General features: G+C 41.6%; 1 protein-coding gene across 3 annotated transcripts in view; it reads left to right on the top strand.

Moving 5' to 3' along the window:
- Positions 1-8,536: 8,536 nt before the first annotated feature.
- The window catches only part of myo9ab (myosin IXAb), a 129,449-nt gene continuing 120,632 nt past the window's right edge, over positions 8,537-17,353 (top strand). For all 3 annotated transcript variants that reach the window (XM_062390376.1, XM_062390377.1, XM_062390375.1), the window contains exon 1: positions 8,537-8,774. The gene's annotated coding sequence lies outside the window, so the exon portion shown is untranslated. The remainder of the gene's footprint in view (positions 8,775-17,353) is intronic.

The raw sequence follows: 17,353 nt of genomic DNA, 5'->3' as shown, positions 1-17,353 counted from the left end.
CACCATCAGAAACACTGTTACGAGTTTGACTTCCTCTAGAGTCCAGTTTGATCGTCTTCTCGGCGCTCCGCCAGGGCCGTGACTGACTTAGACGGGGCCGATCCGAGGACCTCACTAAACCATCCAATGGGGAGTGGCGATATGTACAAACACCAGCACATTCCCCATTCATTTATTCCCTTTATAATGATCCAGGTGCTCCTGCAGGAGCTCGGTTCAGTTCAGTTTTTATTATTCGGTCTGAAATTTGGCAGCAAAACGTCCAGTTAGTTTTTCTTCTCTCTCTGTACTTGCAAAGTGCAGCTGTTAACAAAAGAGAAACTACAATTTTGGTAGTTTTGTGCCTGTATAGACTATAAAAAGCACTTTAGATTTTTAATTTTGGTACTTGTACTTTTACTTTTGATACTTAAGTAAATTTCAACACCAGATACTTTTAATACTTAAGTACATTTAATATGAGCTAATTTAAGACTTTTACTCAAGTAATTTTCTGAAGGGTGACTTTTACTTTTACCGAAGTCACTTTCAAGTAAGATATCTGTACTTTTACTCAAGTATGGCTTTCAAGTACTTTATACACCACTGCTGATGGAATAAATTATTATATTATTTTTGTCACGTCTTAATACTGCCTGGTTTTTCAAAATCCTCTCGAAAGTATTATACTTTTATTTTCAACTTAATTTGTAGGATACGTTAATTATCCTCACTCAAACCAAAATGTGAGCTCACACACTTTTACTATGAGGAGTTACTTTCTTTTTTTTTATCTTTAATTTAACTAAATTTGTAAATTGAGAAACCAAACGCTTTTCATCAATATAATAGTAATAATCATTACTGGAATCCTGATGACTTCACGATAATAGGAGTTGCTGCAGGACTTCTGGAATATAAACTGCTTGGGGATGTTTAACACCAAGTTGTATTACTAACTTTCCCTCGTTTTGGACATTTTGCTCAACAAGTCAAATCATTGTGGTTCTTATGATTGCTAGTTGTGGTTCTTATGCCTGTGAGTTTATGAACGTTTGACTTCTTACTGTCAAGTAATTTGCATATTATTAAAAAGGAAAAGGCTTGACTTCTCCATTCTGTGTCTGCTCTTATCTGACATTCTTTAAGACATTAAACACATACAAATATGTTGATCACAAGAATGATGGACTGACAACATATAAGACAACTGAGGGGTTCCTGACAGAAACTGACAAGTTTCCATTTGAACTGTGCATTGAAACGCTGTGATCATTCCTCCTCTTCAAATTGGCCACGATGAGATTCGTTATTCAGTTCCAATGTAAGTGATGGTTCTGTGTAAATAATAGTTATATTTGCTTAAACCTTGTAAAATAGGTCAGGTCAAGCAAGTACAGATCAGATAAAAGGATTCAATCCACCAAACTGTATAACACGCGTTCAAATTGTCTGGTGTGTTTTTTTGTTTTGTTGTTGTCATAGTTGAGATCCATGCATGTATGTAACAAACAACTCTGACCGCAAGAGGGAGCTCTCTCCTTGGTAGTGTGTTGATAACGAGGCCAGTTTACTGGATCCACTGTGTAGCTCGTTGCTTTTCATATTGCCTGGTGGTGCGATCTAAAACATTGGGAGTCAGATTCAGTGAAGACTTTGTCCAAACAACTGATCAGTCCATAAATCTGCCTTGCAGCTGACCTCTGACCTGTCTAGTCAGAAGATGGCAGTATGTGTGTGTGGTTGTTTTTTTATTTATAAAGATTGCTTTGCTTTTGTTTTATTTAATTAATTTAATTTGGTTTAACCTAGTTCTAAACAAAGTGATGGAGTGCTGAACTGAACAGTGTTAAGATGAACTGACAAAACTAAAGTGAAACGCAGAGACTGAAAAGACAGTGGAGCGTGCAGAACAAAAACGTTAACGGCTTCTAAAAGGACTTTGACATGAGATTGGTTTGACAAAGATACATTTCTTTACTAAACTGAGAACACCATATCACATGTTGAGATCTGCACATTGGTCCAGTGATAGCACAGCACTGTAGCATTGTGGTGCACAACTTGCTTCTTGACTGAGGTTTTCCTCTCAGTAATGTAGTAGAGCCCAGGGCTGCCGAGGCCTGGCAGCGTACCTTGGTATTATCAAAAATAATCACATCCTTACATTGTTCTCTGAGGATTGGTGCAGGAAAGTGGAGAGCTGCAGCTGCAACACCTCAATAACAACCCATAACTGCCCAGTGTTTAACTGTTTACCCAGATACGAGGAGCACACTGTGTTTGGATTTGTTTTGCTGGCCCGGTGTCTGCTGTGGCTCTCAGGTCCTCCTGGACAGGATTTATATCTCATTCAGCATATTTGTATTTTTAGGGCCCGTAACACAGTTTTTACATTGTTCTCACTGCAGAGTGTAATTTTAAACAGTTGAGCTAAGCCCAAAACATACATCCTAAGGGATGCTCTCGCTGCTGGAGGATATACAGTTTCCAAAATAGCCCCATTACAACCTGGCTCATGGCTAATAGACAGAGTGTTAATGTCTGATTCAGATCTTTCAAAGCTGACACAAAGTCTTCCAAAACAACCCGAGGACAGACAGTCTGTGTGTGTTTATTTTGATTCCTGTCATGTTTTGATAAAATAAATCACTTGCTTGCACCATAAACCGTCTGACAAGTCTGTGAGATGCCCCCAGGCTTGTTGTGAGGAGTTACCTGAGTGACAGAAAGCAAAGGGTGTTCTGGGATTTCTGAGTGTGTGAGTGTGTGTGTGTGTTACCTTGCAAAACCTTAATAAATGTATATGAATCTATGACTTCTCAGGAGCAATTTAATACCCACGTTGTTTTGACATCCAGACTTAAAGCAGACTCATGGATGTGAAGTATCCAAACTCCTTTGGTCTTAACTTTTGGACTCCACTAAAGGGACATATGTTGTTGTAATCAGTATTTATCCCCCTGTGTTCTGCTCCAAAGAGATTTTTATTGGTCCCTATAAAACTCAGTGCAGTGGAAAAAGTTGCAGAGCACCCAGGTGAAATACGGGATTCTGCGATGACCAGACACCGTGAGCAGGAGGATCCCCAGATAAACCGAACATTTACAATCTTACAGTCCAGCTCTCTGTGGAGCCTCAGTACTTTTCATCAGCTTCTTGACAAAGGTCAAATTACACAGAATGTGATCAATACTTAAATTGTAAATGTTAATCTTTATACTGTAAAATGCTCTAGTTCCTGAACTGGACGGCAAAGGAGAAATGGGAAATGAAACAAACAGAACAAGAAAGAGAAACGCCTCTTCCTCATCAGATGGTAGTAGCAAAGAAAAAAGTCAATTGAAATTGTTAAGTAGTTTTCAAAAAGTTGCATAACTTGTCTTTGTCTTTTTGTCTTTCAGACCAAACACAAGAAAAATGCATATTAGAAGAGAAGTACATTGTATCCAGCTCACGAGTGCAATTGAGCTATCTAGAGTAAAAAGTAAAAGAATACATAGATAACTGTGGTGCAAACAGACGATAGGGTATTTAACGCATGGTATTAAACTACACATATTGAATAAATAGATATAGAGGTAAGAAGACATGATAATGATTGCACATACTCGATGAGATTGCATATATGAATAGAACAGAAAAGGGTAATTTTGTCTTTTGACTCAGGAGATGTCTTTTCCTCTGTGGCGACAGATTAGTCCTTCATGGTGATTAATGGCTCATTTACCTTAATATTCCAGGAAAGAATGAGTTTAACCCTGTGGGTTATTTCCCACATCAAGCAGGTTTTATCAGACAGGTTGTGCCAAGTGACTATCTTTTTACCTCCGTATTGTTTTTGCTCTTATTTCCATGAGTCACAGAAATGGTTCAGCATCACATTGTCAACATCATTGTGAAACTGTGGCACGAAGCATGATTAGCAAGTGGATTTTGAAATGTCGGCACATCTGAGGAATCACAGCAGGGACTGAGACAGGTACCAGACAGTGTGTCATCGGATCCTGTGGTTTTCTCAATCCTACGGAAAATATCTGTCAAATTTTTAGATGGCAAGAAACAGCTCAGAGAGACGTCTAATATCACTGATGTCACGCTCATTAGGGAGTTAAGCAGCTTGAGCACAGTTTGACCATAACTTCATTAACCAAATGAATTATTTTTAAATCAAAATGGTGTGCAAATACTGACTGACTTTTGATTTGACCTCCGACCCTGGACAGACTTAGAATGGAACCTTTAAAGAATTAAATTTAAAGAGAAAAAAGACTTCAGGTATTGTGAAAAGAAGCTTGATGAATTCATTGGATTGTTTCACAGCTGCATCGATTGATTACGCATTCTGTCGACTTATTCATATAACATTTCATATATGCTTCCTTTCTTTATTGCAAAAAATAAGTTGAGATAACACTGAAAAAACACTAGTGTGACCATTATTATGTATATATGCCCTGCAGTCAGTCAGCATAGCTTAGCATAAAGACTGAACACAGCACATTGTGGTTTATGCACATCATTTTTGTGCAATTTAAATAAGACTTGTGGGCTAGCTGTGCCCATAGAGATTTTCTACCTGTGGAGTAAGCCAGGCTGCTTCCAGTCAGCTGCTCACTGGCTGTTAGCGGTAGCTTCATATCGACTATCTCATGTAACTCTTGGCAAAAAAGTCAATGTAGGCATTTTCTTCTTCCTTAGAGATAAACGCTTAATTTTTACAAAAGATGAACTTGCAAATAAATCCAACGATTTTTATGCCTCCACACGAAGAAACTTTTACTGGACTCAAACGCGAGCTGATCAGATCACCGCTCTGAGAACATGCTCAGGAATGTCCGGAGGCAGTTTCAGACCCTCTGACACAAACCCTCAGTTGGACTTTAGGGCAACCTGATCAGAGTTTGGTGGTCAATAATAATAACATCATTAGTATAGCACTTATCCAAACGAGGTTACAAATTACTTAACACGGAAAGTCCATGGCAAAATGAAGAATCGATTGTTTCCCTTATTAACTGGGAGAAACTTCTAGCAGAACCAAAGTCAATGTGGGCGACCACATTGGGGCGAGCGGAGAAAAATGGGAAAAAATGGAGGAGGTGGGTGGCAAAGAGGGAATAAAAAAGAGAGAGAGCTGGGGGTGGGGACTGGGAGAAAGGGTGAGAGAGATCAGGAACATCACACTTACAAGTCACATGTTAGAATTTTTTTCTGTAAAAATGAGTTTTGCGCAGTGATGTAAAGATCGGTAGTGAGTTGGCGAGCCTTATCTCATCGGGCAATGAGTTCCAGAGCCTCCGAGCCCTGACAGAGAAAGCCCAGTCACCTTGAGTAGCCAGCCTTGACCCCTTGGGGAGAGTGCTTTAAGACCGCAAAGGTCAAGGCTGGGCCCTCACGGCATAAGTCTTTGGGAGTGGCTCAAGGCTTCATGCATTTAATACCCTTTATAAAGTTCCTTCAAAGGCTTCGCTACATGTTTTACATCTAATTCTGCACAGACATAGTGATTAACTGCAGCTTGACCGGTTGGTGGAGGCTCACAACTGTGAGGTGGTAATTCTAACTCAACATGGATTCTTACTTCACAGTCAAAAATATCCAAATGCTTCTCTAAAATACATAGACCCCCCCTCTGCTGCTGGCCACGATTTTGAGAAACTTTTTTTCTTCATCTGATCTCCCTTTCCTTGTTGACACAAACCTTCCCATGCTTTTGTCTCCATCAGCCCTCCCTCTGCCCTCAGCTGCCGTCTCTGTCAGTTTATGTGAAGTTCCTGTCACTTCGGACACTGACACTGGTTTGAATATGCTCGCCGAGGGCCACTCGACACGGAGTCTGATTCCTACTCTCAGGGCCGAAGGGAGGATTTCCTTTTCAAAATGTCTGGCTGGTAAACGTGTCACCAGGCTGGAAACCGATCCTGTGAAAAACAGGTGGGATGTTTTCAAACGCGCCAGAGGAGTGTGTGCGATCTGTTTCTTCCCTCACACACACTCGTAGGTAAAGCGTGTCAGTCCCCTGCCAGCAGAGGTATTATCTGTCGAGAGTAAGCAGTCCTGAGGCACTTCATCGGAGATCTGCTGCTAAATCTTCTCTAATTAGATTCAGTGAGGATTCTGTGTATGTTATTTCTATACAGCTCAAAAAGAGGTGAGTTTCACTGAACGCCCCATGATGATAATGAAAGAGAAATGACAACTGACCTTTTAACTGACAAGCCAATGTTGAAAAGGATGAGTGTTGTGTGAGAAGAGAACTGACTCACACAAGCCCATAGGAGAAAAAAAACCTGTTACTCATTCTTGTAATTAAGTCACAGAAATGCTCACACTCAGTATCATAAATTAATTCCAGACACACCCACACATTTATAATATATTAGTATCTCTCTGACAGCAGTACTAAAGAAATCCACATTCCAGTCATGTTCTGCATATACATTTTTATTCTCACGCCATTCAACAAGCATTTAGCTGAGGTTTATCAGTCACGAGAAGTATTTACAGAAAACCAAAAGGAAATAGAGGCTACGTTCAAATAACAATGTATAAAATTAGAAAAAGTATTGTGAACAAGGAGACTGAAAAGAAATTGACAAAGTGATTCATCTGTTTTCATTGTTCTTTATAGGCGATTGCTGGTTAGATTTGATGTTTTTATGTTGATAGCAGTCGATTTGAATGGGTGGTGTGTTGTTTTTTATCACATTAGAAAAACTGTTGGATTTTTACAAATAAAAAAGTATAGTATAAAACAACATAAAATATATTTTCTGTACAATTTGGATAGCATCTTGATACGGTAAATGATATATAAATATATCAAGTTAGATTTGGATCCTCTAATTTTCCTTTCTGGTGACATATTGAGCACACTATTGTGTATATAGTGTTGCTCTGTGATGAATTTAAAGCTAAAAGTAAATATACTCATATCTACAAAAATAACTGAACCCTATATAATGGAAGTAAAGAATGCACATGATTGGAAAAACTAAATTCAGAAGAAAACCTCACAGATCATACACCTTTTGTGGGGATCTTACACTATTAACACTTAGGCCTATGGGGACTTGTCTTCCACTTTGGGACATAAAGCAAGTGCTAAGGTTAAGTTTATCAATGTCCTCTGAAGTCCTGGAGACATGACAGGCTGTGTGTGTGTGTGTGTGTGGGTGTGTGTGTTCCTGTACATATATCCTTGTGAGAACCATTTTAAAGGTCCAGTCTGTAAGATTTAGGTGAAAGGGATCTATTGACAGAAATTTATTAAAAATATACTTAGTGATGTTTTTTGTAGTAACCCAGACTGGACAATCTAAACACCCCTTGAGTTTTTATGAAAACCGAAGGCTACCAAAGGATCTCTTTCATGTTTGGAAATATTTGGCCACACCCCACGCTCCTATCAGTCATGTGCTGAGTGACACCTCCTGGTCTCTCTTGTTCCTGAACTGAAATCCACATTGAGTCATTCCTCCTTCATTGAGCCTCATCACACACAGTGGACATAAAGTGGACATACAGTGGACATGCAGTGGACATGCAGTGAAAACATACAGTGCACACTCAGTGGACACACAGTGGAGAAACATTATAAACTCAGTGGACTTACAGTGGACACACATTAGACACACAGTGGACATACAGTGAACACACAGTGGACATACAGTGTGGACATAAAGTGGACACAGTGAAAACACGCAGTAGACATATCATGCACCCCCAGTGGATATATAGTGGACATACAATAGACACACAGTGAACACACAGTGAAGATACAGGGGACAGACAGTGGACATACAGTAAAAACACAGTGGACAGAAAGTGGACACGCAGTGATAACACACAGTGGACACACAGTGGACATACATTGAAAACACGGAGTGGACCATCATTGAACACACACAGTGGACACACAGTTAAAACAGACAGTGGACAGACAGTTAAAACAGACAGTAGACAGACAGTGGTCACCCTTAAAATAGACAGAGGACAGACAGTTAAAACAGACAGTGGACAGACAGTGGTCACCCTTAAAACAGACAGTGGACAGACAGTTAAAACAGACAGTAGACAGACAGTGGTCACCCTTAAAACAGACAGTGGACAGACAGTTAAAACAGACAGTAGACAGACAGTGGACACCCGTAAAACAGACAGTGGACAGACAGTGGACACCCTTAAAACAGACAGTAGACAGACAGTGGACAGACAGTGGACAGACAGTGGACACCCTTAAAACAGACAGTAGACAGACAGTGGACACCCTTAAAACAGACAGTAGACAGACAGTGGACAGACAGTGGACAAACAATTAAAACAGACAGTGGACACGCAGTTCAAACAGACAGTGGACACGTAGTGGACAGACGGTGGACACGCAGACTCCTCTTGAGCCCCTCCCTCCTCCAACACTCTTCTTCTCTCATTAAACCTCTGTCGGCTCGCTTCCACCCTCGGGCCTACGTGGACGCGCGGTGCGAGTGCACGCACGGCTCGGCGTGTGCAGAGGGGGAGAGGCGCGCTGGGAGGAGGGCGAGGTGACGGGAGGAGTGAACACAGACGCGGGGAGGACTCCGACAGAGGAGCAGAGAAACCGGGACCATATCCTCGCTGCTCCGGGAGCTGTTTCTTTCTCCAGCGGACGGATACGTGGTGCGGAGTCTTCCTGCGGGGACAGCAGCCTGGGTTTGAGGACAGGAGGCGCACGGCTCGCCCGCTCTTCCTCGTCGGACAAAACAGAAGAGCGGAGGTTAACGGAGCGGAGGACTGGAGGCGCAGCGGTGGAGGTAAGCTCTTTCTCCCCGTCGGTGAGTGCCCGGGGGGAGGTTACCGTCAGCTACACGGAGCGGTGTGTGTCACAGCTCCTGTGGGTCCGCCTCGGTGTCAGCACATCAGCTGCAGCCTCCTGCCCACATTTTACACCTCAGCGCATTACGTGTGTGACGGGGCCAGTCATGAATAGTCACGGTCAGGGACACCTTCCAGCAGTACGCACCCAGGGGCTCCCGGGCTCCCAGGCCCTCTCCCCCCTCACATCACCCCTGCTGCCGCCGCCGCCTCGGATGAATGTCACGCTGTTTTCTTACATAATGCGTAAATGTGCAGCTGCAGACAGAGGCTGCCCAGTGAAGGTAGTGCTGGACGCCACATCTGGTCTGCAGTGTGTGTGTGTGTGACTGTGTCTCTCTGTGTGTGTGTGTGTGTGGAGAAATAAATGTGACGCACTGGTGTAAATGTGCATAGAGCTCGATACATGCAGAGATGGTTTGGTTCATTGATGGATCTATGAGTGGATCTGTCTAATGATGATGATGATGATGATGATGGTGGGGCTGGGGATGAAGCTGATGCTGTAAAGCTGCAGGGTTTTGGCGATGGATTGTTGTGACATGTTTGTTCGTCATGTGTGATGCTGCTTACATCACACTGCTGCTGCTGCTGCTGCGATCCCCCCATTGGTGTGTGGCCTGCTGATGTGGAAGCATATGACACCCTGTTGATGAGCACAAACTCCCCAGTGTCAGAAGAGAATGAAAGGCCCGTTGTCAGAAACAGGAAACGTGCAGCTACCCTGACTAGAGCTGAAACCAGAGCTGATTAATCAGTAAGTGATTGACTGGGGAAATAAACAGTTTGAGCCTCTCAGATGTTCATAGTCGCTGGTCTTCTCATGACAAGGTACATTTGGGATTTAGACAGACATGGTTTCACAATGAATTGAGCTGTTGCCACATAATCAACAGATGGACTTATGATGAATGTAATTGTTAGTTGTCAAGCAGTAAATGGACCTTCCTCTAAACGAGTGAAAAGAACACGTCAGCTGCAATAACACAGGGAGTATAAAGAGATGCCACCTTTTTTAAGCTTTAAAACTTTAAAACCACTGTTAAAGTGCTGTAATATTGTGAACCTGATTAAATAACCTGGAAATTCAGCAGGAAGAAGTGATAGAGGTTATGATGGCAGGATTTAAAGAGCAAAATCAGACCAAAACCAGTGACCATAATTAGTTATTTGGTTAAGTGATTATTTAGTCAACAGAAAATTAATTGATTAATTTGATATTTATCTGCTTTTTTACCTTCATTAATGGTGTAAAATGTAATATTTTGTGAGTTTTGGATTGCTAGTTTGGTTAAGATCTGTCCAGAAAAAAGATTCTGCAAGTGAATGTACAGAATGTGTTGATGATGGACAAGATTTGGGGGCCGGAATATTTCTGGTTTCCATTTCTAGAACACGTTTAATCAGGCTTCGGTTGCTCTCAGGTAAACAGTCTGTGTGGAGAACAACAGCACACATTGACCAAAATTTGTCAGCTGTGGGTTAGGGAGTTAGATGAGTCAAAATGTCGTCTGGATCTATAACACGTACTAAAATGACCACTGTCTTTGTTTTGTCTGGAGAAACGGTCGACTTGTGGGACTTTTGGGATAAGATGGGACATTTTTGAAGATGTCATGTTTGGTTTTGGGAATATATAAAAACATAAATATCTTTTTTAAAACAATGATCTCATGTAATAGGCAGATGATTGATTGATTAAAATATTTACTCAGCTTAGAGCGTAAAAATAGCAACAAACTATGTGGGTTTGTTAGGCAGGCTATGGCTGGAGCCCAAATGAGGCTGTTTTCAGTCCAGCTGACGTGTTAAAACATGACCTCAGTCAGACCAGACCGGAAAACCACTGCCCCTAAGGTCTCTGTCCACAAGCTGAGAAGCTTCAGGAGGAGTCCCACCCTCCTCCTCCTCCTCCTCCTCCTCCGTCTCTGAAGGGCTTGTGTCGAGCAGCAGCACCAAGGAACTTAGCGTGCATGTGAGGAGTCCCTGCCGACCTGGGGCAGTCGTTACAGGTGCAGTATTTTGAGGTGGTCTGCAGTCCACTCAACTGACTCGGCCCCCCTTCCTGCTGGCAGCTCAGTTAGAACAGAATTCCCTTATTGCCATGTCAACTTTGCTGACATTAACATTTCATTCAGCTTATTACGTAAGTGGCAAAGCCCTTGGGAGCATGACTGAAAACATTGCTTTGACAGCTCCAGCCGCCCAGCCAATGTACCCGTGAACGCAGCGGAGCAGCTTAAAAGCCGCTCAAAAATTCCTCGCTTTTAAACATGTGACAGGTAAAGACTTCACGGCAGGAGAAGAGCCTGTGACGGTTTCTGCCCAGTCACAGTCAATACAAACATCACAACAGTGATCAAAGCTCAAAGCAACAGCGGTAGCCTCTTATCCTTTTAGTCTAGACCTCTACAGCTACTTAGAGTGGACGTTTTCCTTAGCATGTCTACGGTTGTAGCTGCTCCTTCAACATTATGGGATGTTCATCTCAACATCTAGTTCTGTTCTCAAGATACTTTGTGACAGGTCTGCCGTCAGCTGTTCATTCAGTATTTATGAACACAGTGAGTCAAGAGGAGAAACAAGGCTGCTTTCATGAATGAAGACCTTCCACTGAGATCTGATTGGAAAATACAATTTAAAGACTTGAGAACTGGCTCCGAAAATGATTTAAATGTACTGTTCAAGAAGGTTGTTTCTCGTTTCAATGACTGAGCAGATGACAGGGTGTGATAACTCATTCGTTTAAGCTTTTACCTGCAGTTTGGTGTCCTCAGTCTGGACCAAGACGAAATCAACACATTGTCTGTAAATGATGAACCATAGACTGTAAATAAAGATGGACGACACATCTACACTTCCTCCAACTATCCACAAATGTAGCAACATTTCCCCAAATAAGAATGCTGCCATCTTGTGCATTTTTTGTCTGTGCAGTAGTTATTGGGGGATTGACCCGTGGTAGGATGGTCCCTCTAATACACTCGCTTGACCAGTCAAGCTGTCAATCATCACGTTTCAACTTGTTTTAACAGCATCAAACTACTAGTTAAAACCAGACTTACTTGGAAAAATGAACAGTGTGAGAAGAACTACCTACAATGATAAAAACCATCTTTGATTCAAATTTATTTGACTTGTCACATTGGTCCATGTCCCATCTACTTACATGGAGGGGGCTCGATTTGTGACTTAAAATGCTGCCAGCCACCAGGTGGCGATTGAGATTGTTTGGCTTCTCTTTTGGGGAGTCCATCTTTATGTGCAGTCTAGGTGATGCATACATACAGGTGCAAAAGAGTAATTTTATCACCTCAAAAATCAAACAATTTCATCCTTGTCCGTTTGTTGGACGGTTGGTTTGTCTGTAAGCAAGATTACATAAAAACAAGACGATGGATTTACATGAAACTTTGTGAAAGAATGTGGAATGGGTTAGGGAAGAACCCATTGCATTTTGGTGGAGATGTGGATCCAGGACAGTTCTTTAACTTGTCTTTAACACTGTGAGATATGGTTATTTTTTATTTTTTTATATTTTCACAATTTCCCCAGCAAATAATTAACGGTTCTTAAAGATAGCTATGAATTTGTGAAATCTGGTGCAGCTTGATTGTGTGGGGGACCGTTTGGCCCGAAGCGGAGCTATACACTGTTCATAGTGCCATTCCAGTATTGTGATATTATTGGGGTTTAGTTAGGAATAGCTAAGCTTCCTCACTTTTTAAATGATAATCTCCCACATGTGCTGTCGCTGTTTTAATCTCTGCCCTCACAGTGACAGGCATATGGTTGCTAAGTGATCCTACATAAATACATAGGCCGCCATAAGATAAGACAGTTCACAATCAACAGACAGATGTTTAGCTTTTGGATTCATGCTAAAATCTGGTTTTACATCATCCTGTGGTTGATCTGCTTTGTTTTCACGCCACAAATGAATGGCAGCATAGTTCATGTGAAAGCAGGGGAAGCCTCTGCTCTGCAGTTGGGTTGTTTGAACCTTCGCTGACATGTTAGATGTGAACGCACCCTTAGTTGAAAGGGTCAGCCCTGTCTCTGAGTACCAAGTGATTCTCCAAATGACATTGTGCTGACAAATGTAATGGCAGGCTGGGTTATGTTCAGAGGCAAGGTTTTTTTTTCCTTCAGAATGACTGAAAGGGCTGGGAGCTGGTTGGACAGGGAGGGATGGGAGGACTTGTACTTTCACAGACACAAGCTTCTATACTAAGAGTTTCGTAGTCTGTGTTTATCAGGTTATCTGCCTTTGTTTGTTGGTTATTTAGCAGGATTAAATCCTATTGAATTTAAGTGGTGTTTCCAAAGGAGACCTTCTGGCAGAGGGAATCTAAGTTTAATGTGGTTGGGAAGAATTTTCTGTTGCACATTAACATCAACATCATTCCTAGGGGTTGAAACAGCAGTGAATGAAATGTGTCAAGCCTGAATACACAATAATACTGAGTTGCACCTGAGGATTACTGATTTATCTGTGAATGAGAACATCAAGGACTTGTAAAACTGTACAGTATTAGCCGGCCGATATGTGACCTTGTTTCATATTAACTGTTTCTTGAAGATTTATCATGGTCCGCAGGCTGTGATGATGTTGATGTATGAGATCATGGAGATAAGCTCATCAGAAGGTTTAAGGAGGCCCTAAAGAGCCCGTCTACTGTAAACCACTGAAAATCATTCGCGTCCTCAAACCCACTGACCTGCATTTCTGTTTTTTGAGCTGATGGGATTTACGCCAAACGGTTGTGTTGTAGGAAGCTGATCGCCACTGGATCCCGATGTCCTTGCTTGAGCAGTCGAATCACGACATTCAGACCTGCTGCTGCAGATCAGCTCAAGGCTTCATGTAAGACAATACCAGGATGAGGTCAATGTTACCATGTCAGTGCGGCTATATGCATCTCCAAGCAGGTATATTTATAGAGCCTTTTACAATGGTTGGTGGTAATGTGTGTGTGTGTGTGTTTGTGGGGGGCACCTCAAATAGCATCTGTCTTTGTCTTGACACAGACTAGAGGAGACTTGAGAAGATACTACAGTAAAAGTAGTCAGGTTTCCATTGTTGTCACTGGCCTTTGTTAGTGAGTAAATCTACAAGAGGTTAAAGTTTGACAGTAGCCAAGTTTGGCGTTATTATGTTTTATAATTTAGCTCTGCAGTACATTATGGTGTTTTGAGGCCTCTGTTAGCAGGGTACATTTAATTTCCTCGTGTGTTTTCAGTTTTAGCGATGATATTCAATATGTTATTATCATCAGAAAATGCATGATAAAAGCTAAAACCAACCTATTCCTTCCACAAACAAGTATTGTCTGTTTTCAATGCCTGGCACCTCATTCCTAAAACACAAAAAAGTATAATTTCTGAACTGTCCAACACATCCTTTAAATTCATCCTGCTGTAGTAAATACTCACTGAGTATACAGGACATGTGTGCATCAATCCACAGCTGAAAATCCTCCTGTTTGAGTAACTCTAAAGAAATCAGTATCCAGCTGACTTCAGATATCATTGACACTTGACACTGAGAGTTACAGATAATGAAAGTTAGAGAGAACTGGAGAATGCACTAATGCATTGTTGGTTTTGCATTGAGGGCTTGGTTCCTGCACGGGTGGACTGAATCACAATGCAGATTACGGTGCCTGAGCTATCACTGAAATAGTTTCCCTGCTGACAGGCAACATAAACATCACCACACGTGCCTTGTTAACATTACACTTAACCCGGGTGGCAGCAAGTAACGTTAGCCTACAGTCAGCTAGTAGCCATACCTCAAGTCGGCACAACAACAAAATGCCTCACGATAAACGGTTGAAAGTGTGGCTGCGTTTAATGTGAAAGAATTCCGACACCAGGACGTGTAAAGAGAGGAGCACAACAAACTTAAAAAGCATCACTGAACTCGGCAGTGGAGACGATTTGAAGTTTGGAGTATTTTGTTGTATTAAGAACTGAAACTGCTATTTAGTGTTAAATTATTGTAGTTGTGTTTGATTTATAAGGGGATTTTGGTTAGCCTTAGATGTTTTTATCATCAACCGCTGACACACTGCTGTTAATGCTGCTAGTTGAGGCCACCAGGTGAGCTGCTGCCGCTAAAAGTGATTTGTCACAATGTTTATGCTCTGATTTATTGATTGATAGATGGATAAATGGATGGATGGATGGATAGATTGTTTGTGACATTTTTTCTTTAAAATCATTCCTCTATAGCAGAGTTTAACTCACAAACACACCTCTCTTGTGCCGGTTTACATTTTCTGGAGTTAAAAACCATCAAATGTCCAAAATAAAAAATGACATGTGGTGAGATCTCGTACTCCTCTTTTGTGCAGCTGCCTGGTTATATTTATTAAGTTCATGCTGCCAATTGAGGCTGCCTGGTGACCCGCTGACCTTTGTGACACTCATGTGACATGACGACTGAAAGTGATTTGTCACAGATGGACAAAGCCTTTAATTGTTTAAGTGAAGCCCATATTGAGTGCAAAATCACTGAGGCACCTTTTCTCCTTTTTTAAGTTGAGGTTAATCCATAAACACATTTTCCTTGTTCGGTTCGACACGCTCCTGAGAAAATGACACTCAAAGAACCTATGTCCAAAAGAAGAAAAAGACAGCCGGCGAGGGATCTTGTGCTGCTGTCTGACGATATTAACATCACGTTTTCCTCACACTTCTTCAAACGAGTCGCTGTAGTACAATATGTGTCAGTCCTGCGGATTGTTAGCGTGATGGCAGAAGGTCCTTTTGATTCCAGCATGGCTTGATTCTTAGCAGCCGGCTGCTGTTTGTTGCCATCAAAGCCCTCGTTGAATTCTTGCGACCATTATTCATTTAACTTCGTACTTTGGCTGTCACTGCTTTAGGCATGAACACCATTTAAAGTTGGCTCTCCTCCTGCAGTTTTTTTTTAGTTATTTTGACGAGGAGAAATGGAGCGCTTTAGTTGTGTTCCTTGCAACAGGCAGCGGCTAGTGAGGCCACGGATCTGCCTCCCTGGCACTGCTGCCGGGCAAAGAGCAGCCAGCAGCGTCTCCTCGCTCTCCTCCGTCCTGCTCGGCTGGTAACAGATGGAGAGCTGGGGAGAGAGAGAGAGAGTTTGACTGGGAACAGGGAGGATTAAGAGAAGGAGTTTAGGCATTAATACGTTTTGAAGGATTCCTTACAAATAGTGCAGTGTACAGTCAGACCATCTCTCTGTTCATTAGAACAATGCCTCTGGCTGTCCTATGACTCTGTTGGCTTCTATGTGTTGTGTGTCCATTCAACTTTGTAGGTTTTCCCCTTATTTCTATCAATTATTGGAGCATGATGCCGAGGAAAATTATGAATATGATATACTTTTAATAAACAGTGTTTTCACATGTAGGGATGCAAAGTCGTCTCTGGCCTTATATGAATTTGTATTTCTGGGAATGGGATGTGTCGAACCCAGCTCTGCTCCAACTGGACAGTTTTCTGACACATCCACTGTTGCCCTACAAACACACAATGCCACCATTTTATTTTTCAAATGTTCTTATTTTGTATGTCCATTAACTCATTTGTGATAAATTAAATTACATTAACCACTATGTAAAAATACTATACATACTTAAAGCGGAATATTTCCAGTGTGTCTATTTAAACAAAATTGTAGAATAAGCTCTAATGTTATTTGATGGTGTTTGGCAGACTTTTTTTAAAACTATTTACTAAACTTATTTTTCTATATGGTGTTCACATCTCCTCATCTTTTTATGATGATGTTGATGCATAAACCTCTTAGCAAACAGTCTCTTCATTACACATCAGAAACCGACTCTTTACTTCAGCACTATAGTTTGGAGTTGAGTTTCTGCTCAGCTGATAAATGTGGGTCCAGTCCAGGAGATATCTGGCTCTTTGGATGATAATTGCTGCATCATGTTCCCCAGCTAGTTGCTAACTGCGCCTGTCTGCTGTTCAGTGCTGAGCAGGTTGTGTTTTTTGTGCCTTGTGCTGAAAGCAGCTGGGGCATCTGGCAACAACAGTGATAAGAGTGATGAACCAAAACAATAAAGCTGCGGGTCGGTGAAACCAAAACAATGAGCTAATGGACTTGAAGAAATCTAAAGTGAGATGATGATTCCCTGACATTTGATCCCTTTTTCTCACATGACACAGATATTTGATCAATAAAAGAATAATTGAAGCTAATTTGAAGTGATAATCCCTCATTGAACAGGTTAACTTTACATACACATCTAATGGAACTATCTTGATAAGTGCAATACAATCATAATGAATATGTATTATGCCTAAAACGGAATGGAATTTGAATGATCCTTTACGCCTTCCTGGTTATCTCTTTTTCTGTCCACTTCTGGGTGGTTAGGTGTTCATAGGACCTCTGTCCATATTACGCCAGCAGTCAACTCCTTTAAAGACTCTTTGATCAGTTCTCTGAATCCCTGAAAGCCTCGAGGTCACAGTGTTGCATCTGACCCTGCAGCCAGAGGTCCCACACACT

This window comes from Platichthys flesus, chromosome 6 (genome assembly GCF_949316205.1).
Source record: "Platichthys flesus chromosome 6, fPlaFle2.1, whole genome shotgun sequence".
Lineage (NCBI taxonomy): Eukaryota > Metazoa > Chordata > Actinopteri > Pleuronectiformes > Pleuronectidae > Platichthys > Platichthys flesus.
The sequence above is the reverse complement of the archived record's forward strand: the minus strand, read 5'-3'. Positions and strand labels throughout refer to the sequence as shown.